Here is a 23,454-nt window from a genome sequence, read left to right as displayed (position 1 = left end):
TGATCCTCGAGTACAATATGTTTCTAGTTATACCCACAAAAGCCATCTAGAAAAGAAGAGTACTTCTTACTAGCAAGGGTATCAAGTACCTGATTGATGAAAGGAAGGGGGAAGTAATATTTGAGAGTGGCTTTTTTCAATTCTCTTTAGTCAATACAAATACACCATATCCCATATTTTTTTGGAACTAAGACCAATGGAGAGACCCAGTAGCTATCAGAAATGGGATAGATCAAATAAACATCTAAGAGTTTTTGCAAATCTTCCTTTACAACATCTCTTAGAGTTGGGTTCATTCACCTTTGGGGTTGTCAAAGAGGTTAGGCTCCATCCTAAATATAGATATGGTGGGTATATGTTTCAAGAGGGATGCCTTTCATATCTTTATGGCCCCATGCTAAGGCATCAAGATGGTTTCACAACAAATTTACAAGCTGCTCTTATTGGGAAGAATCCAACTCTAAACTGATATGCAAGGATTTACTAGACTAATCTCAACAAGAGTGGTATCAGGATCAAGAGTACATAGAGGAGTCACTAGAGATGGTAATGATGGAGGTAGAGAGTCATATCTTTCCTGAAAATATAGACTAAAAATCTGACTCAATCACTCAAAATTAGGCTTGGTGTATAGATTTTTCAGGAAGTCTTGAATCTCACCCTCCTGGGAGAACTCAAGATTCTGATGTATCAAGGAAACAAGATGAGTCTCCTCATCGCTATTGTAGTCTAGCCATAAAGTGTCTCGGAGCTCCTGAATGGATCTAGCGAGTGGATGTAAGGTGACCTTCCTCCTGGAATCTCCGTGGAAAATATACATGTCACCAGAATGACATATGATATAAGCATTGGCCATAGTAAGCCATGGTCATCCCAAGATCAAGGGATGTCCTCCCAGAGGGTTCTTTGGCTGAAGCAAAATGAAATCTGTGGGGTATTCCCAAGAGTCTAGAGGAACGATCACACCATCCAACACCCCTTCTGGCTTGATTTTAGATATGTCTACTAGTTCAAGCATAGTGGGAGTAGGATGAATATGGACCAATCCAAGTTGATCCGTGGTTTTCTTGGTCATAACATTAATCGATGCCCCTAGGTCTATAAGTACGTTGGAGACAAGGACATCACCTATCTGAATAGAGACAACAGGGTTTCCGGGGTCGATATATTTCTCCATGTGCATACACCCCGTCATTAACTCTTCTACTCTACCAACAAATTGAATGGTTTGAGGTTCTAATCTTCTCCTTCCTGGCTTCTTGAGACAAAGTTCCCTAATTATTTTTATGTAAATGGGGATCTCTTTAATAGCTTGGAGCAAAGGTACCTTTATAAAAAGGTTCCTAAGCTCAGAAGCCAGGCTAGACTCAGGAATGGGGTCTTTATTCTCCACAACTAACCTCTCTGGATAGGGAGGTCGATTGGAAGAAGATGGATTGGAAAAGGCTCAGAAGGTATGGGGATAGGCTAGATGGTGTCATCCTTTTCAGAATGGCCAGGAGTCTCCTCCTCACCTTTCTCGTTGATAATCACCGTAGGCTAATTTTAATTTTTTGAGGTTACTATCTTCCCTGATCTCAATTGGAGGTCATTGACTCCAACTAGCATGGAATAATATATGGATGAGGAAAGTGGGTTCTCCTTACAAATTTCACATTTATTAGTTTCTTTAATATCGAGAGGACATTCTCTTAAAAGATGCTTTCTTCTACATTTTGGACAGAAAATAGACAATGACTCTTGTTCCTCTATAAGTTTTTGTTGAAAATTCAAAGAGTCTATTTGTTTACTAAAAGTATTCATTATTTCAATTTTCATATTGTCCATTTTGTTTTCTAATCTAATAATCATAGCATCAGTAGATTTGGTTTTCTTATTTCTATTCTAAATTCCTTTACCAAATCTACATTGGTTCCTTGAGAATTTCCTGCACAAGTCACAGATTTGAGCAAAATATTTTTGAGCAATATCCCCTTGTCCTAATAGATTTAGATTATTCATAGCATCATTAGTAAGACCTGGTAAGAACAAGGTTCTAATGCTACTTAGATCAAATTTATGCTTTGACCTTTGGAGGATGTACATGAATCTCTCTAAGTAGTCCTCTAGAGTCTCATCATCATTTTGCACAATAGTAAATATTTCAGCTTGAATATCTCTATTCTTACAATATTCCTAATATTTTGAAAAGAACACTCTCTTCATTTGTTCCCAAGAAGATACAGTGTTTCCTCCTAGTCCCATGAACCAGCGGAGTGCTGCATCCTTGATAGTTGCAGGAAACAACTTTAAATTCTAGACATTAGATGAATAATCATAACTTCTACACAAAATATAAAACTCAAATAGGAAGGAGTCTGGATCTTCATGTACCTTACCATAGAAATGAGGAAGAGTTAATGGTGAAATATTTTTCATTTCTACTTGTGTATCCAGATCCACAATTGGGAATCCGAAAAGTGGATTGTTCCTCATTTACCTAATTTTCACCAGTTCCTTCTACATGGTCTTCCTGATTTTCCATTTTTTTTTTCTTCCATGTGAATTGATCTCAATAGGCTGAGAAGGCTGACTATGGGTTCTAATAGTCCCCTTCTTCCCCTTTGTGGGTTGTGTCACACCTAGACCACTGCTACCAGAGCCCAAGTGGACTGTTACTGCGTGATGATTCTGGGTTTGTTTGGACTTTTTGCCTGCAAAGGAAGGCCCAATATGAGTTTTGGTTTCAGATTTATCTTTATTTCCTTGGCCACTAGTGGGATTTGGACCCCTACCTCTTTTAGGCATTCATTTCAAAAAATGAAACAACAAAATTCGAATAAAAATGTTGCAACTTAAAAATAACTCGACACCTATCAATTCCTTCAAGCAAATAGAAGCACCAGATAGAAAAAATAATATCATACTATGTTACCCCTATTGCAAAAAAATGGAAATTATTACCAATTCAAACCGTCTCCTCGGCAACGACGCCAAAATGTTGGGTGTAGAAATTGCACTTAACCAAACTCCTCAACACTTAATTGTCAACCCAGGGGTTTCGTAAACTTAGAGACAAAGTGCAGGCAATGACAGAAGTTGTATGAAATTTTCCTATTCCTAATCCTACTTAAATGAAATGTTGCAGAATCAGACAAAAAACAATCTTGAAGATAATCAACACCAAAGCAATTCTAGTGCTAGAATGTAAAATAATAATTTGTGAGGAAATCAAGTAAAGGAATTTCCACACAACTGGAAGCAATCATAAATACTGAAATGAAATACTATGTTTCTCTTCAGTTTGGATGGCTAACAATTTGACAAGTGGGCCATTGCAAAGATCTATTTCCTAATTGATCTTCCTTCTACACCAAGCAACATGTTGTTGTACTTTTTCAATCTGCTTGCACTAGTGTAGGTACAATACTTATGTGAAAAAGTATATTTTACCTTATGTACTGAAGACTAATGTCTTTATGGAGGTTCTCTAAGCCTCAAGGCTTATAGCACTCTGTTCCTACGAAAAGAGACTAGCGCTTGCATCGAGACAGAGCTTCCTTCACCAAAGTTTCCAATTTACTTTCAAAATAATTAAAAGACGTGTTCGAAAGAATTTCAACTGCAAGCTAGATTTTGAGATAAATTACATGTGAAAAAGAATGCTTTAATTATCTGAACTTTTCAATGAAAGTAAACTTCATAAAACAAAAACAATTTGGAATAATCAAGTAGCAGTCAAAGTAATTTGCATGCATCAACTAACTTTTGATAATTCACATATAACATTTCTAATCCTTTTTCTTAATTCATAAACTACAAGTATAGAGTATGGTGTTTGTAATAACGCCCTTCCTTAATTCATGTAAACATTCTTATATCCTTCAAAAGTATAACTGTTAACATTGAGAATGATTACTTGAATTGAAAATACATTTTCTTGCAGGAATAAATGAAACTATAAGCAGGAAAAGGAACGTAACACTTGTTGTAAAGTAAATGAATAAACTGGAGTGCAAGAAACTACATGCATTGGTACAAGAAGAATCTTCCTGCACGACTTGAGCAGAAGCAAACTAAGACAAAAATTGCAGGAAAAGAATTGAAGGAAGTAAATTACAAGAAAGTATTTGCAAGAAAGTAATTGCAAGAAAGAAATTGCTAGAAAGAAATAAACTTAATTCAACTTCCAAACAAAATATTCGTTCATGCTTGACTATGAAATGAATTTAACTCAGAACTTTTGAAATAAACATAAGAGAAATCCAAGCCACACAACTGCAAATGAATAAATGTTCACACAAACTTTTTAAATGGTGAAAGCACAAGGGTAAACGAGTTGGGATGGATGGGTCTTAGCCAACTATCTTATTTCCCATTTACGGAATGAAATGGTTCAACACTTAATCATGCATGAAATAAAAATTAAACACAGTGTGAATACAACATGGCGCATTCCTTGTATTAACTTGATTAGCGAATATACATGATACTGTGAGTATAGCCCAAAACCGAGGGCGATACAAAATTACAAAGTAAATAAAATTGCAACTCATAGATCGCTAGCTTCACTCTACCTATGGTCTACATTATATATAGTCTCTCGGCCTTAGACATATTCTGGTAATTACAGTCATTTCCTATTCAAGCCTTTCTGCCGAACAGACTAACAAACAACATTCCAAAATTGGATGATGGTTATAATAAAGCACGAACTTTGCTAGCTGTATACCATATTATTGGCAAGTATTCCTAACTATACACCACCAATGTCCATCCTCAGATAGTTCGAAATTGAACTAGGAGTTGTGGATCAAAAAATGCTCGCCTGGAATATCATAGAGATCACAGAGCAACATCATTGGCAGTGCAGGAATCTGCCTGCACTGATCACGCTAAATAATGATTATCACTTAGTTCTTCAATTACATTTATGAAATTTAAACATAAGTTACAAGAGATACTAAAAGGTATGAAATCTATGTAAAGTAATTAATAAAGCACTTAACAAATCTTAATTATGAAATATGAAGTATATGTAGGAATAAATTATTATCTTGGACTAGTGCAGGAATGAGAGGGTTAAATAGAGATAAAACAGAGGTTAAGGCTTACGGGAATAAGGTAAAAATAGAGTAATTTGGAACACCAACGTGCATGTCACCATGTCTCTAGATATAGAAGGTGTTCATCCATCTCTTAGAAGTTTAGGATCAATGGCCTCCAAGAGAGCAGGATCAAAAGACACCAATAGAAGCACAACTGGAAGAGCTGTTAAGCGACTGTCTATGAGTTTGCTAATATACGAAGACACCAAGCTGATTGTAGACAAAGACATCAAGATTAAATGGAAAGAGGTCAATGATGCATTCTCGGGAACATTTGGGGAAGATCTTGAAGACTGCCAAGCCTATGTGAACATTCAAAATTTCGACTTGTACCAGATTGCATGCAGGTATATTATGTTCCGATGCATGGACATGATACATTTGATCATCTCACACACTGGCGCCGAGACAATGATATTGAGCAATGTCAGTGGGACAGAGATTGCTACCTTCAGGGCATAGGACTATCAACAGATGATCCAAATTGGATCTATAGAAGACTGTCAAAGAACTGTGACTGTATCAGGTCGGGACAAATCTCTAAAGAAATCCAAAACAATGATTAAAAACACCCTAAACCAGTGGCAATGGCAGCCAACATGGAATGACGAGGACCTCGGTCAAAGCGCACTGACTGAGGCCCATGGAGACTACACAGGAGGTCAAAGTAGCCTGTGGGAGCCCCAGATAGGGAAACAAAGGTCTTTTTTCATGTGCGATTAGTTGGGCGAACAGGGCCGTGAAGGAAAAGCCCAAGCACTCGATCGCGTGGGGGAACCAGAGAACCGTGGGTGGAAAATCGAAAGGTGCTAAGGTACAAAAGCGGGACCCATGCTTTGGAAAACTAGCGGTATTGATCGGGGCACCATTAAACGGAAAGAGGTTTTGGACGAGAGCAGAGAAATTCCATACACCAATTAATGTGTGGCAAGCGGAGGTGAGAGAAAACCACCATTGATCGCACACTATTGGTCGAGCAAGTCAACCGTGTGAAACACGCATATGGCGTCAGATATGGAGGCCCCAGATCGGACGGCTGAGATCACGCCCGATGGAGGAAGTGGAATCAATGAAGGAATACGTCGTGTTTTAGGAGGATTTGGAATCTGTTTGACCAACACGGTGGAGGAAGAACACATCCATGACGTAACTGAAGAAATGAACCGACGAAGCATGCTGGCACCTTTTAGAGGAGGACAAGTGGCCACTACCTGAGCGCTGATGATGATGCCAAACAGGGAACTCCAAGTGCAACTGCAGAAGGCGAATCAATAGAGGTGGAAGAGGAACCCAATAGGCATTGGAATGAATGGCTAAAATCCATGAACAGAGACAGACTAATCAGAGAGGAAGTTAGATAGTTAGTCGAAGTCAAGAGACAAAGAAGTGGAACAGTGAACCCAGAGGGGAGGACTGAACAGAGAAAATAGTAAAGCAAAGTAGAAGAGATAGAAGGCTGAGCTGACCAGAGGCAACATCGAGCACCAAAGAGCTTGAATATTCAATCCAACCCATAGAGGATCTATTTGGGCTAAGCACCACATTGGGCTCTTCCCATTATAGACTAGAGGGTCACAGAGCTAGTAGGAAGAAGAAGAGTCTGTGTACTCTAGTGGCTTGGGGAATCCAAGAACCACCCTTCCAAGTAAAAATTGCTTTAGGAGAACTCTCATTGAGTCCCTGTATTGTAATTCTCTGCTTAAAGGCATAATAAAACAAGGCCACCACTGAAAGCTGGACCAGAGATGTAGCCCTGGAGAATAGGGTGAACTCCTTATTAAATTTCTTGGGTCTTTGTGTTGCTAACGATATTTCTCTGTTGTCTTTCCATTTTATTGCCTGTGTATTGGCAATCTGATCGACCCATTGCTTCAATAACATAGAACACACACCAGCACATGAGTCTGTAATACATTTAAACAAATAAATCTTTAATTGATGTCACTCATAGGGTGAATATCAGATCAAGTGGTATTAGAGCTCTAGGCTGTAAGGTTAGACAAGCTCGTGTTGGTTTAGCTGTGAATGCTCACTAGATCAAAGCTCAAATTAGGAGAAGAAGAGTTGGTGGAAACTAATCCTGAAATTGGGAGATTATATTCTTGAAAGACAATGTCAAAGGAAGGTTCTGTAGGGCCAGACCCTCAATTCATAGAGAGTTTCCTAGCTATAAAGTCTATGGTATAAGAAGTCTACATAGACTTTAGAAAGCAAAAGGTTGAAGATTCATCAGGTTCTAAACAAGATAAAGGAGAAGATGAGTCTCACTTCCATGACCACTACAAAGGAAAGCAGAAAGAGGAAAGCTTTCTTACACCTCCTAATAGCCCTATGCATAATAAGAAAGCATCTTTGATTAAGCTAGATGTTAAATTTGATTTGCCTATATATGATGGAGAGATAAATGTTGAAAAGTTGGACAATTGGATTAGAAAAATTGATGTGTATTGCAGGGTACAGAACATTGACTCAGACAAGAGTAAGATTCAGCTGGCAAGCCTACGCCTAGGAGGCACTACGTTGGTTTGGTGGGAACGCAGGACCCAAGCTGATATGAAAAGACATGGTAAGACCATCTCTGTCTGGAGTGAATTTGTTGCTGCAATCAAAAAGCAGTTCTATCCATTGTTCTACACGCAACAAGCCATGATGAGTTGGCAAACTCTTCGATAATTGAAAGGGAAAAGTGTGCGAGGGTATACTCAAGAATTCAAAAAGAGAGCATTGATGTTGGGTATCTCACTAGACTCACCAGAGACTCTTTTGAAGTACATTGGTGGTATACATAGCTACATGAGGCATACCATCCTCATGTTTAATGCCACTAGTATAGATGAGGTATCTGTACAAGCTACTCATCTAGAGGCTAGAGAAAAGAATGACAATCCAGAAGTTGGGGGACCATCCCAACCCACTGTAAGCAAGAGCAAGGAGAAAAGAAAGCAGAAGTGGAAAGCAAGGAAGGCTAACACTACACAGAAAGCTAAAGCTTCATGCACTCACTATGAAAAGGAGGGGCATGATGATGAGCATTGTTGGATTCTGCATCCAGAGCTGACACCTAATAAGTCCGAGGGCAAGAAGAAGAAGACAACTGTAGCTATTTAGAAATATTTGGGGTCAGACTCAGGAGATGAAATAACTATAGCAGCCACAAGTATAAAAGATAAGAATTCTAAAGCATCTACTATTAATTCTACTCAATCTGTTATTCCTGAAGAAAATGAGAGAAAAATACTTGATCTTTTCCATATTCGATTTATTTCCAAAAATCAAAAGGTTGATACTTTGTTTGATAGTGACTCACAAGTAAATCTGATTTCTGAAGCAATTGTAAAGAAATTGGGATTAGCAACTACACCTCAAAAGGAACCATACCCATTAGGATGGTTGAATGATAAAGCACAACTACAAGTGACTAGATAGTGCAAACTCAAGTTTTCTTTTGGGTTAGCATTTGTAGATGAGGTTGAGTTAGACATAATTCCTTTGGATATATGTGGAATTGTTTTAGGAATTCCTTACTTGTATGATAGAAAGGCTATTTTCTATAGAGTTGAGAATAAGTATATACTTGTTAAAGATGGAATCAAATACTTTGTAAGAGCTCATAAGCTCAAGAATAATTACACTCTCGTAAACTCAGGACAGATGAAAAGAATGATAAGTTCATGCAAACAATTCTTGCTGATGGTTGTAAAGGAAAAGGAACCTAATAAAACCAATGTATTTGAGGGTTGTAATGTTGAACAACAAGCTGATATAGAAAAGGTTGTTTCAGAGTATGATGTCTTGTTTTAAGAACCTAAAGGTCTACCACCCAAAAAGGGAATAGTACATGATATTATTTTGCAGCAAGATGTTCCATTGCCTAACATTGGGATGTACAGGTTGTCTGTTTTAGTGAATGCTGAAATCAAGAAGCAAGTGCAGGAGTTGCTCGAGAAAGGGTTCATTAGGCCTAACACATCACCATGTGAGTCACCAATTGTTTTGGTGAGAAAGAAAGATGGCTCGTGGAGTTTATGCATTGATTACCGTGCACTGAATAATATAACAATAAAAAATCGTTATCCCCTTCCTTGCATAGATGATCTTTTAGATCAATTGAAAGAGGTTGTTCATTTCACCAAGTTGGATTTGCACAGTGGATACCATCAAGTCAGAGTTGCAAAGCAAGGTGCATGGAAGACTACTTTCAAAACAAAGCAAGGATTGTATGAATGGCTGGTTATGCCTTTTGGCTTAACTAATGCTCCTGCTACTTTCATAAGATTAATGAATGATGTACTCAGACATTTTCTTGATGATTTTGTTATTGTGTATCTCGATGACATTCTGATTTTTAGTAAAACATGGGGAAAACATTTAAAGCATGTGGTTTTGAGAGGGAACCCCCAAAAATTCTTCAAGAGTCGCCACGTCACTCCAAGTGGTCTTGGCAGAAACCTTTACGGCCTCCCCCGCGCCCCCCCTTGTGTTAATCATCGAGAGTGCGGGGGGTGTGTGGGCAAAATTATCCCTTCGTTGTAGATCTTGGCGAGAATAATCTGAGCCATCAATTTAAACACATCATTTAAGCAAAAACGAAAAATGAACTTTGTCGTACTATTTCATAACATAATACATTATAACCAAGCATTAAAACTGTATGAAATTGAAATTTTTTAATTTAAAATGACGTTTTGATTGGCTCGCTATAGGGGTTTATTTTTTATTTCTTCTCTTTTGCTCTCACTATATATATATATATATATATATATATATATATATATATATATATATATATATATCCCCCATTTATTTACTTTTCCTTTTTCTTTCTCTATTTTTTATATCATATTTTTTTATTTTTATTCTTTCTTTGAACTTTTGAAAATAATTTGCAGAATGTAATAATAATTTACAACATCTCATGGGTGTTGAAATGTGGCAATAAGAATATTCCAATTTAATTTGTCCTTGAATTAAATTGTGAATTAAAATCAAATTTAGTCTTAACATCTACTTGGAAATAATTGATTAATTCATTTTGAATTAATTAGTTGGAGAAATTCAAGTTAGAAGTCTTTTTGAAGTCATGCAACCATTATCTCTTAAATTAAGGAGATAATATTGAGTTGTATTTGAGTGGTAATTTGTTAACTCAATTTACTGAGTTAAGTCTAGTTAAATTAGTTCCAAACTATTTGAGGAACTAATGGTGAGTTAAAAATTAGTTGATAAATGCATGCACTCAACTAGTGTACTCTAGTTAACTGAAGATTCTCCCATAAAAAACTCATGCATGTCTATTCTGAGAAATATCCAGTTGAGGTTAAAGTCAATGATAGTGTACTATCAGTTGCATGTGTTTTCTTATAAATAAAACTCATGCATGCAGTCAAGACATCTTTCCTTGAGGATTGTATAGTTCTGATAGTGTGTGAGAGAGTGTGACACTTGGTAACAGGAGAATCATCCACAAGGAACAATGCAAGGAAATAGGAGCTTGGAGGACAGAGAGGAAGACTGGAGAGAAGCCAAGATTGCATGTGAGAATCTGCGAGGATTGTACTGAGAGTTGGCTAGCTATGAGAGCTAAGGCTTTGTATAATTTCTATGTATTTCCACCTTGTATGATAATACAAATAGTGGGGTTTTTAGTTCAGGCTTTCCACAAAGTATTTTCATGTGTATTGTTCATTGATTCTTCTTCTTTTGGTTATATTATTCATCTCAATCTTTAAGCTTTCGAAAATTGATAGTAGAAGTAAGTTATAGTAGTCTGCTTTTATTTATATTGCATTATTAGGTTAACCTACATCAAATTTTCTACAATGGGAGAAAAATCAAGAGATAATAATCAATTGATCCTATAAATTATAAGACCCTAACAAAGGCCCCAATGGGGATGGCATCCTCCTTGTGAGGTGCCAAAAACACCGTAGATCAGTAACCTTTGTCCATGGGGTAATGGTCCTTTTTTCTTGTCCTATAACTAAATTGATTAGTTGTTTTTATTATAAATATTGGCAGCAACTCATCAAAAGCATAAAACCTTCTCTACAGGCTTCAATTCCTAATGTTGGCCACCCTCACTTGCAATAAAAGATAAAATGATTTATGACACATATGAAAACTTATATATCCTTGAGTGAGATAGTGGTTGACTAGTCTACCATTGATAGGTCCTCCTAATGGTCCTTCTCCAGTGAAATCTTTAAGCAAGAATGTATTGTTACCTCAAAAAGCTTCAATTTTATAAGGTCCTTTCCATAGACTGTCAAACATTCCATGCTTACATTTATCTTCATTTTTGGAGTCCCATATTTGAACGAGATCATCTAGTTCAAAATCATCTAATTTAGTCCTTCTATCGTGAATTTTTTTGATTTTGTCTTGAATTATCTAAGTTTTGTTTTAGACTGCCTCCCTAGTTTGCTACAGTTGTATCATTTGATTTGTCCTTCTTTGTACATCATTTGGCTCCACTTGTATTTCTTGCAATAACTTTAGCACTATAAATCCTAAGGAGGTGGGGAAAATTACATCCATTCCATATACTAATTGGAAAGGAGGCATTCCAATAGATTTTATAGTGCTAATTCTATCAACCCATAGAGCATTAATCAACTTCTTGTGCGAGGATTTCTTATTTTCCTGCAATAACTTCTTTATATTGTTGACCAAACTCTTATTAGAAGACTCAAATAACCCATTCCCCTAAGGATACTAAGTAATAGAATGTCCTAAATTTATTTGATACATGTAGCAGAAATCAATCATTTTCTTTTATTTGAAAGTTGCAGCATTATTAGTAATGATTTTATGTGGAAATCCAAATCTTGAAAAAATATTACCTTCTAAGAACTGAATGATTACAAAATCCATAGCCTGTCTCATTGAATGGCCTCAGTCCATTTGGTGAAGTAGTCAGTGGCTTTCACAATCCATTTATGCTGAGTTGAAGAGCTTGGACAGATTTCTCCAATAAAATCTAATCCCCATTATTAGAAAGGCACCTCCTCTGAAATGGGCATTAAAGATAAGTGCAAAATTTTTGACTTGCCTTCAAAGATTTGAAATTGATGACAAGTTGAAACTTTTTTATGATCATCTATAAACAAGGTAAGCTAGAAAAAACCATCTCTCAGGAGTGGTTTTCCAATATAAATGTCCTTCATACCCCCCTTGATGAAATTCTTACACGACTTTGTTTTCTTCATCCTTTAATAAACAATTTAGAAAAATACCTCCATTATCCTTCTAGTGTAGAGATTAATTAAAAATGCAAAACTTTACAGCTTTTTTGTTTTAGAAATCTAGCTTTGGTTTTGGTCAAACCAGCATGAGTTTGTAAATTATGTAAAACATACACAATATTTTCATACCAAGGAGAGGTAACAAATTATTCTGATACCTGTGGAGTCACCATCTCTTCTTGTTCATCAATTGCAGCTATAAAATTTATGTCCAGTGCATGGAAATTTGATTAAGCCATTAGCCTACCGAATCTTTGACCTTTGATGAGTTTAGTAGGCTTTACATCAATGTCATATTCTAAAATTACTACAATCCATTTGCCTCTTTTCCCACCTGGATTAGTCTAAGTGAGGACATATTTCACTACTGCACTTGGAACAAAAACAATATGTAGAAGTGTATAATATACACTCTAAAGTCCTTTTAGTTCCTTTAATAAAGAAAAATCTTGTTTTTCCATGATATTGTACTTCAAGGAGACACCTCTTAAATCTCTGCTGAATAATGTTATAGACTGTTCATGGCCCTCCTTATTTTTCTGCTACAATATTGCTACAATAGTGTGCAAAAGATAAAATCATGAAATCTTTAGTAAAATCAAAGATCTGATATCTGCCACGTCCTTGGGTATTGGCCATTCTATTATAGTTTTGATCTTTTCGGGGTCCACAACTATACCTTCTTTTGTAATGATATGTCCCAAATATTGGATCTGTTCTTTATAAAAATCACATTTGCTAAATTTGCCATATAGCTGATGCTCCCGTAGTGTCTGTAACACTATTCTGAGATGCTCCTCATGCTCTTTAATATTCCGGGAGTATATAAGTATATCATCAATAAAGATTAACACGAATTTGTCTAGGTACTGATGAAATACACTGTTCATCAAGCACATAAATGTCGCAGGTGCATTGGTCAACCCGAATGGCAGTACCACAAACTCGTAGTGCCCATAACGAGTTCGAAAAGCTGTTTTGGCTATGTCCTCATCCTTAATTCGAATAGAGATAAGGAATTGTTCTGGTTTACACGGAAATCTTTATTTGGCTCTAGTACTGTATTTCGATGTATTCTGGGCGTACTTGCCTTCTCTGTAACTTTTACTGTGAATATAAGCTTGAGTACTTATCTCTATTCGTTTTCCAGTGTAAATTCGCTTCTATGGTTAAATCTCTTTGTATCAGTGGTTCTGGCAATTAGAAGCCCCTGCTGGCTATATATATGTTTAAGCACAGCTTCGGCGATTCTTTTCAAAGCCGGGCATCTGTTAATATGTGTTATGCATGCATAGTGGTTACGGATCTTCTTCCGTTCCTCGGTGACAAGGGTATTTCCGTCAGTTTATTTTTCTTTCAGCATGTATATGTATATTCTGCTAAATGCTTTAGTTGTATATTTGCTAATGAATTTATTACTTCAAGTACATGCTCTGTTCCGCAGACGATTCGTTTGGCCTGCGATTTCTCCTTGGTAAAAGGTATGGGTAATTTTCGGGTATTTATTGTTGTTCTCGGTTCGAAATATAACCCAACACCTTTGCACAATGTTGAATTATTTTTGTTCCATACCCATCTGGGTTACAGAGAATGGCTTCACAGTAATCTTTTTCCTGTTTAATATTCTTGCTATCGCTTATGCTACAGAGATTTTGATTCGTTATGTTTTCGTTGTTGTTCTTTGATTGAAAAATCCAGTCCCGTCTTTGCCAGTTGCGCAGAGGCTAGATTTTTTTTAAAAGACATGATTAAATCATTTCCCATTACCTCTACTTGCCTATTAAATACCTTAACAGAATTCCACAGGTTTAATGCTTTAACAAGCCATACCTGAATAGCAGCAAACCTTTTCGTAGCGCTTGTCAACCACCCGACCGTAGGAAGATCCTCCTCGATCTTCCACCCCCAAGCACTTCTGCAGATCTTCACTGTCTGCAAACCCTCTGGCTATGCCAGAGTCACGCTATCTGATCCTAACCATACGTAGCGGATTCAGGAAGATTCTCACTTCCAACACATGCTATCTCGTCACTACCAGACATAGCACATAACCACTCCACTGCCATATGATCCTTACCAGACTTGGCAATCCCCCTTTTCCTCCTGGGGTCTCAACCGTCACATGAAGGTAGTTAGGTTTTTTTCTCTTGTTTCAACTACCTCAACAGCTATTAATAACAATTAATCACATACTTAAATTAAACAGTGGTAGTACAATTAATTATCATAATAATTAACAGCAATAACAACAGAGTTATTATAATTTACCAAACAGAGTTTTAGCTCACAGTTAAATTTACTGTCTTACTCAATATTATCACTTCACTAGGAGCATTACATTTGCCTGTTTACTTTCTACCTTTCAAACAATAAAAATTGAGCACTACATGGAACAAAATAAATTAAACACACAAAAACTCTTTATAATCAACATGACTATATTTCTTGAGGAGACAACAGAAGCTACTCCAGCTAGGTGAAGGTGGCCAACTCTTTCGAGGAAGAGGTGAAGGTGCATGTCGCAGATGAAATATGGAATTGAAAGCACCATACCTCCTTCTAGATAATATACAATCCTCCACCACATTTAAAAGATTGAACCCTAATATATCAAAGAAATTGGAGAAAAATTCAACTCACCACCCATCACGACCTGAACTTTCATCCCGTTGAAAATTGTGTAAGACGTTTTGCAACTCTTTCTATGACATGGACTAAATGGGAGATTGGTTGGCATTAGTATATGTGAATTTAGGTAAGTGACGAGCCATGTTTATCATCTTAGCTAAAGAAGCTCCCACAGAGCCTTAAAAAAGGATATAAAAAGATTAATTCCTAACTTGGCTACGTGTTTGAAGAAGTGAGTGCGCCATAGCCTGCCGAAGAGCCGTAGTCGCTGTAAGTTTACCGCCGGAGACACTGCTGTCCATTGGGAGCAGAGCCACTAGACACAGGTCGTACTGGAAGTAATCGCATTGTTTTATTATGATAAAGAGGGCGTACACTTTCTCTCCCACACCGCGTTAGTCTGGACATCAAGCGAACGAGAAGTGGACGTTAACAATTCGTGGGACCACATGTTTAAGGTTCAGTCGAAAGGTTCTTTACATTTTTAATTATTATGATTTTTTTATTTACATGAGTAGGATAGAAAACATAGACTTGAAAGATAAAAATATTTGATAATAATATCTTATTTCAATTTTTATGATCGATAATTAAATTATCAATTAAAAACAAAGTAGATAAATGAGCAGTATATATTTTAGTAGTAAACGAGAAGTTTCATCGATAATTAAATTATCAATTAAAAACAAAGTAGATAAATGAGCAATATATATTTTAGTAGTAAATGAGAAGTTTCTATAAAAGGTGTTTAAGGTTGAGTGGAAAGGCTATTTGTATTTTCGATTATTATAATTTTTTTATTTTCATGAGTAAGATAGAAAACAAAAAATTGAAAGATAAAATTTATTTGATAGTAAAATCTTATTTCAATTAAATGAGCAATATTTTAGTAGTAAATGAGAAGTGTTTGTAAAATCTGTTTAAGGCTGAGTCTAAAGGCTATTTATATTTTCAATTATTATAATTTTTTTTATTTTCACGAGTAAGATGGAAAACAAAGAATTGAAAGATAAAAATGATTTGATAATAAAATCTTATTTCAATTAAATCAGCAATATTTTAGTAGTAAATGAGAAGTGTTTGTAAAAGGTGTTTAAGGTTAAGTGTCGAAAGGCTCTTTGTATATTCAATTATTATATTTTTTTATTTTCATGAGTAAGATAGAAAACAAAGAATTGAAAGATAAAAAGGATTTGATTTGATAATAAAATCTTATTTCAATTAAATGAGCAATATTTTAGTAGTAAATGAGAAGTGTTTGTAAAGGCTCTTTGTATTTTCAATTATTATAATTTTTTTATTTTCATGAGTAAGATAGAAAACAAAGAATTGAAAATAAAAATGATTTGATAATAAAATCTTATTTCAATTAAATGAGCAGTATTTTAGTAGTAAATGAGAAGTGCTTGTAAAAGGTGTTTAAGGTTCAGTGAAAAGGCTCTTTGGATTTTCAATTATTATAATTTTTTTATATTTTCATGAGCAAGATAGAAAAAAAAGAATTGAAAGATAAAAATGATTTGATAATAAAATCTTATTTCAATTAAATGAGCAATATTTTAGTAGTAAATGAGAAGTGTTTGTAAAAGGTATTTAAGGTTGGAAAGGCTCTCTGTATTTTCAATTATTATAATTCTTTTATTTTCATGAGTAAGATAGAAAGCAAAGAATTGAAAGATAGAAAGATCTGATAATAAAACTTTGTTTCAATTTTTATTATAGATAGTTAATTATAGAATTAAAAATATAAATTAAAAATAAGGTAGATAAATGAGCAATATTTTAGTAGTAAATAAGAATTATTTGTAGAGTTGATAGATCTCTATTGGTAATTGATAGATATGTGTGTGTGTGTGTGTCTGAAATATGCTATATTAGAAATTACATAATATTGATGATTCAATAAAATAATAAAATAAATTTATTATATATATATATAATAAGAAAATAATGATGAAAGAATTTAGAATTTTTTTTTGGTGAGACTTCATCTTCATCATGTCCAATATATTATCACAATCAGGGCTAGGAACTGAACAAGTGACTTTACATCAAGGAGTGTCTTAATAGAGCACCCAATCATCATCTATCCAAGATCTGGTGGACTGTCTTAATAGAGAACCCAAACACCATCTATCCAAGACCCCGTGGACATCCACAGGGTCTTGGACAGATTGTGATTAGGTGCTTTGTTAAGACACTCCTTGATGTGAAATTTTGAAAACTATTAGATTATGAAGTTTATGGTATCTATCATGGAAAATTTTAGGGGATAATATTTGCAAGTGGGCTAATTTTCCATGATTTTTCCAAAAAAAAAGATTCACCAATTTCCATTTTTCTAAAAAATATTGGCCCAAATTTTACAATATAAATTTATTTTACGTTAAAAATTGCCAAAATTATATAGAGAACATATATATAATCATTATAAATTTGAATAATTACAAATATATCAATAAACATTTTATATTTTGCATATTAAGGACTAGTGATATTGGCCAATGTTTTTAAACTTCAAGATAATTTTCCATCCTTTCCCTGATATCTATTTGAAAGAAAGTTAATAAGCAGTATATTCATCTTAATCACTATTGATAAAATGTTGAGAGGAATAAATCTATTGATATGTAAACTTTTTTGAGGTATAAAACTTAAAATAGGTTTCTACTCTTGAAAAATATTTGGGTAAAATCCATCTACATATATAATTGTTTAAATTGGATTTTTGAATGTCTTCTTAAACACTTGGGATTGTGTAGACTAGAGTAATTAAATTTACAGGTGGACAAAATTGACATAAAACAATACCTTAAAAAAAAAATCCAAAATGTAAAACAATGAAATTACTTGAAATGAATAAAAATATATATATTTTAATTGCTTTATATAATAGATACATATATGTGCAATTTAATTGCTTTCACATTGAAATATTTTACTTAATATGAACATTTAAATATTTTATTTCTAGACCAAGCCCATATTAAAATGTTTTTCATTATTACTATATTTTCAAAATGTATATCAATATTATCGAATATTGTATAATTAAATATTTTATTTATGATATAAATTGAATATTTTTGCTATCATAAACAATTTTGTTTTTTGAATCAAAGTTTTTCATTTATGTTAATTTTTTACATTGTTGCTTGCATCTTACCAAATTTATATTGACCTCAAGAACCTGACTTGCCATAAATGAAGAAGAATATACAGCTATATGGCTTATAAGATTAGAATACAACCCAAAGCCATTATGGATTAGTGGAATTTACCGACGCAAGATTCTCTAGTATAGAACCTAACGATGGTAGAGGTCAAAATGCACAATACACAAGTTTCTCCTTGTGAGCCATTTTGCCTTCAAAGTGGTGTAGTCTATGTTGAATGCCCCACTCACCCTGTTGTAAGTAAGTCTACCGATCCTACATTTGCCAATAATTTTGTTAGAGATCGTTCATGAAAGATGTTATCACTCTGTGATTCCCGAAGGATGTGGAGAGAAACCTAGAGGTAACCACAAAACACTTGCAAAGCTAAGATCTAACCCTTCCAAATTTAGAGAGGGGTCTCTCTTTTTTATTTAGATTTTTGTTTCAAGATATTAGGCTAGTTATTGAATTGGTTTTTCAAAGATTTAGTTGAAAACTGTAGGGAAAGACCATTGGGCATGGAGTCACAAAAGTTTTGGTTATCAATAACAAAATAATAGAGTAGTTGTAACAAGGGAAGAAAGACAAACTTTTGGATCTTATAAAAAGTTTGTCAGTGGGAAGATGAAAATGAATTAGGTTCAATTAAAAATAGAGCATGCTGAGATGAATTCTATACTTAATATCAGAAAGAAAACATTAATACTATTTACAAGCCACAACAAAGTTCATTTAAGTAGGTTCGGCCCTTAATTTTCTTGAAATAGTAAAGACATAAAACATATGAAAACTGAGAGATTAAATAAAGTCACATGAGAAAATCACATCAACAATTATTTGACATGGGGATCCTAGAACAAAACTCTCTGTATTGTTGCAAAATGATCCCTTCAGTACATGCACAACTTATCAAAATATAGCCCCTTTCTTCATACAAGTGCCAACCTTTTCTAAGTCCTTTTACTAAGTATTTATAGAAACCTTTTACATCTCAAATCGGATTTCAAAATAAAATGGATTTACAAAATAATATTTTTTAAAGGCACAAATATTTTAGATATAGAAGAAGAAGATAAGGAAAGTCTGGTAAAATTTGTTGAGTTGTTGAGGCTTTGAAGGAATTTGGCATTGTTTGTGGCTATTTTGCTGGAAATGATGTCTTTCTGCTGCCAAAATTTTAGGGGTTCGGTTGTACTTACTGGATCAACTCTAGCAACTGGTCCTACCTTTCTTCATTTGGGATATAAAATTTTATCATGTTGCTAAACCTTTCATCCACTTCGGTGTAAATGTCAAAAGTTGGCTTGTTGATAAAAAAGTGTTGAATCTCATGTTGAATATTTAATCAAACTATGGGCCTTCTATAAATGCTTCTCCACCGATAACTCCATTGGCCTTGGAAAATTTGAAGCATTGGCAGCTATGTTACATAGCTATTCCTGGTATTTTTCTAATGGAAACAATTTTCCATTAGAATTCCTCAGAGTAGTTAGACCATTTTCTTGCAGTAGTGTGAACTTTCCGTTGAATCTTCTGACTTGCAACTCGAGTTGTTATGAAACCAGCTCACAAAAATATAGAAAAGAGAGATCAATGCCTTCAAAATAAACCTCTTCGAGGGGGAAACCTCCTTTACATTACATAAATGAAAAATTCTTGGATGATACAAATGACAAGACCTCCTTTTCATATATTGGAGTCTAAGGGGTCATAATATATATCATTAGAGACGACATAACAATAATAATGTAAGGTCTAAAAAGCAAAGCCATGGTGGCATGGTAGAGCACTTGGATGTTCAAGTGTTGGTTCGTGGTTCAAATCCCGTGGAGGCCTTGTAAACTCATATACAACTTTAGAGCCCACAGGGATTTGGATTGACGGTGAACAGGTGCATTGTTAAGGCACTCCTTGTGATAGGTCACCGATTCAAATCCTCCGTGGGTACTTAGGTTAGTCTTAACTAGAAAAAAAATAAAAAAATGTAAGGGCACAATAATAACAGTAGTGGGCTTCTATTGGGCACAATAATAACATTATGGGGACTACAAGGACACAACAATATAATAAGGAGGTTGTACTAATAACAATAATGGTTTACTCTAGAAGTACAGGGACCTAACATGCCCCTCTCCTTCAAAAAGTGTTGTCCTCATTGCTTGAGTAGTTCTTGATGTTTATGTATGAAATTCTTGTCCTCCCATGTGGAACCTTCAGCGGGTAGGTTCTTCTGATAAGTAGACTTATTACGTATATAATAATCCCCCCATATATTTTTACTTGGACTAACACCTCTTAGCTTCGATAACGCTTTGGTTTCTTGTTTCTATGACTGCTCCAGGCTCCAATATGATTTTTCCTTCCTCGTCAAGTTCTAACAATATTGTTTGGACTGGGATCTTCTACAACTTTTGAATGAGTGGTCACACTTCTTCGTCCTTCTTCCATTCATCCCTTACTTCATTTATCTAATCTAGTTGGATAATAGAAATATCACAAAAAATGCTTCCACATCCTCATCCTTTCTTGAGATTGCATCTGCAACAACATTTTGCTTCCCTTTTTTGTAGATGATTTCAAAGTCATAACCCAACATATTTGTGACCCATATTTTTTGTTCTTCTAAAGATAATCTTTGTTCTAAAAAGTATTTAAGACTATCATGATCCATTTTTACCTTAAAGTATCCTCCCATTAGGTAAGGTCACCATTTCTTAAGTGCATGTAGTATTGCCAACATTTCTTTTTCATAAATAGATGGCTTTAGATGTAGCTGTAAAATTACCCAATCGCCTACATCAAAACTTCTTTCACTGCGATGTTGATATGCCCGTTGTTTCATTTGATTCTGCACCAAAGTGGAATTATCCTTTAAAAGTTGGAGAACTTGTTGTTGATGCTCGATGTGATCTTTCACTGCTTGAATCTTTTTCTTCTTGATATGTCCTTCTATCTTGAGAGTTTAAGGAGTGGTAATTTCTTCCAATGCATTACAAGATATGGTCGGATTCATTTCTTGATGCTCGATGTGATCTTTCACTTCTTGAACATTTTTCTTCTTGATATGTCCTTCTATCTTGATAGTTTGAGGAGTGGCAATTCCCGACAATACATTACAATATATGGTCAGATTCATTTTTCCTTTCTTGATGTGATCTTTCACTTCTTAAACCTTTTTCTTCTTGATATGTCCATCTATCTTGAGAGTTTGAGAAGTGTTAATTCTTGCCAATGCTTTACAAGATATGGTTGGATTCATTTCTTATTTCTCTGGGGTTGGTTCCTAGTGTATATCCTCTCCTTTTGATGTTACTTGGTCCTTTTATTCCAACTCTTCATAATCTATGTAAAATAATTTCTTCTCAGCACACTTATGACCTTTAGTATATTTTCTATCACAATTGTAACAAAACCCTTTTTCTTCCAAATGTTGTCATGTAAAACTTGTAGGTTGTGGAAGGCTAGGAGAAAAAACACTTCCATAATTATATTTGTGAGTGGTGGGATTCCTTGTTTCCATAATTTCGCTTTCAATTTTTTTTGCCAACCTGAATGCCTTCTCCAATGAATTAGGTTCCCAAAGACGAACCTCATGTTGAATGTTATCCTTTAAAGCCCCTATGAAGACATCCATCCTTTGCTTCTCTGGAATATCATTTACCCTTATATTTAATTTTTGAAATTCCTCAATGTGCTCTGCCATTGAACCCTTTTGTTCGAGATTTATCAATTGGCTAAAGAAGGTGTTACTCTTGTATCCTCATAATGTGCTATCATTTCTTTCGTGAAAATTGACCAAGTGACAAGTGCTTTACAAGAACAAAGCCTTTTATACCATAAAAATTGATCCGGTTCTAAATATGAAAATTCAATACATACCTTCTGTAATAGTTACACCTCATGTATGTCAAAATATTGCTCCATCTGTAGTATCCAATTTACCGGATCCTTGCCATGAAACTTCCTCGTATCTCCTTTTCATGATTTTAGGAGCTCGATCTTGAAATGCTTGTAACTCTGTAATTTTGGATATTCCAATTCTAAAATCGTGACCTATGGTAGCCCTCTATGTCCTCTTTCTGATGCCACTAGTTTGATTGAAATTGGATTCTCCAAGAAAGAGTTATGCACAATATCCTAAGATGACCTCATTATATACCTTTTTAGAAGAGCAAACTTGTATGAAGTGCCATGTGTCACTTTTTTGACCTTTGGATCTGAAAAATATACACAGAAATCTACAGTCCGTCCTCTTTCTATAACTTCTTATGAAATTTCAATATCATGCTCAAAGAGATAGTTATGACAATTTTCCCTAGGTCACCTATTTGGGGTGTAATTCGGGAGCCTGCAGAAACCCTAAATTTCTTGAACTGTATATCCAAAAATATAGCGAAACAAGATATGAAACTTGGGCCCAAGCTTCTCCATGATTTCGGCTCAAATGGGTTTTAATTTTAGATTCTGAACCTTCGTAGAAAACAAATTATAGTGACAATTCCACGATGACCTTTTTGTGATGAAATTCTGGAGCTTGCAAAAACCCTAATTTCTGCAGATCATATCTCCAAAAATATAGTGAGACAAGATTTAAAGTTTGGGCCTAAGGTGTAGACTGAATTCGTCTAAAATGGGTTTCTTTTTTAGCTTCCAAAAATTCGTAGCGAAAAATCTATAGAAAAAATGCCATGATGGCCTGATTGGAGCAGCGAAACGCTAGAATCCAAAGCTTTGATACCAAATGTTATGAAACCAACTCACAAAAAGATAGAAAAGAGAGATAAACGCCTTCAAAATAAGCCTCTTCAAGGGGGAAACCTCCTCTACATTACATAAATGAACAATTCCTAGATGATACAAATGACAAGACCTCCATTCTATATATAGGAGTCTAAGGTGTCATAATATATATAATCAGAGCTGACATAACAATAATAATGTAAGGATAGTGGGCTTCTATGGGGCACAATAATAACGTTATGGGGACTATATGGGCACAAAAATATAATAAGGGGGTTGAACTAATAACAATAATGGTTTACGCTAGTAGTATAGGGACCTAACACGAGTTGTTTACATTTGTTCTTTAATTGTATAATCAAATTATTTTTCGTTAAAACTCTTTTAACCTCCATTATTATTGTTGTCTTGTTTGGAATGTTTAGGTCCTCTAATTCACCCTTCATCTTGGAGTTTAAAAGCTTAATAATCCTTTGTGCCTCTTCTAGTTTGTAGTCCAAATCTTCTTTAGTATTTTGTATTCTTGTTTTAACTCTTTGCATGAGGTCTTCCTGCTAAAAAGTTAATTTAATTGATGCACACGTAATTGTTATATTA

This window comes from Pinus tabuliformis, chromosome 8, assembly GCF_031772625.1.
Source record: "Pinus tabuliformis cultivar Carrire ecotype Pingquan chromosome 8, CPIR1, whole genome shotgun sequence".
NCBI classification, from domain to species: domain Eukaryota; kingdom Viridiplantae; phylum Streptophyta; class Pinopsida; order Pinales; family Pinaceae; genus Pinus; species Pinus tabuliformis.
The sequence above is the reverse complement of the archived record's forward strand: the minus strand, read 5'-3'. Positions refer to the sequence as shown.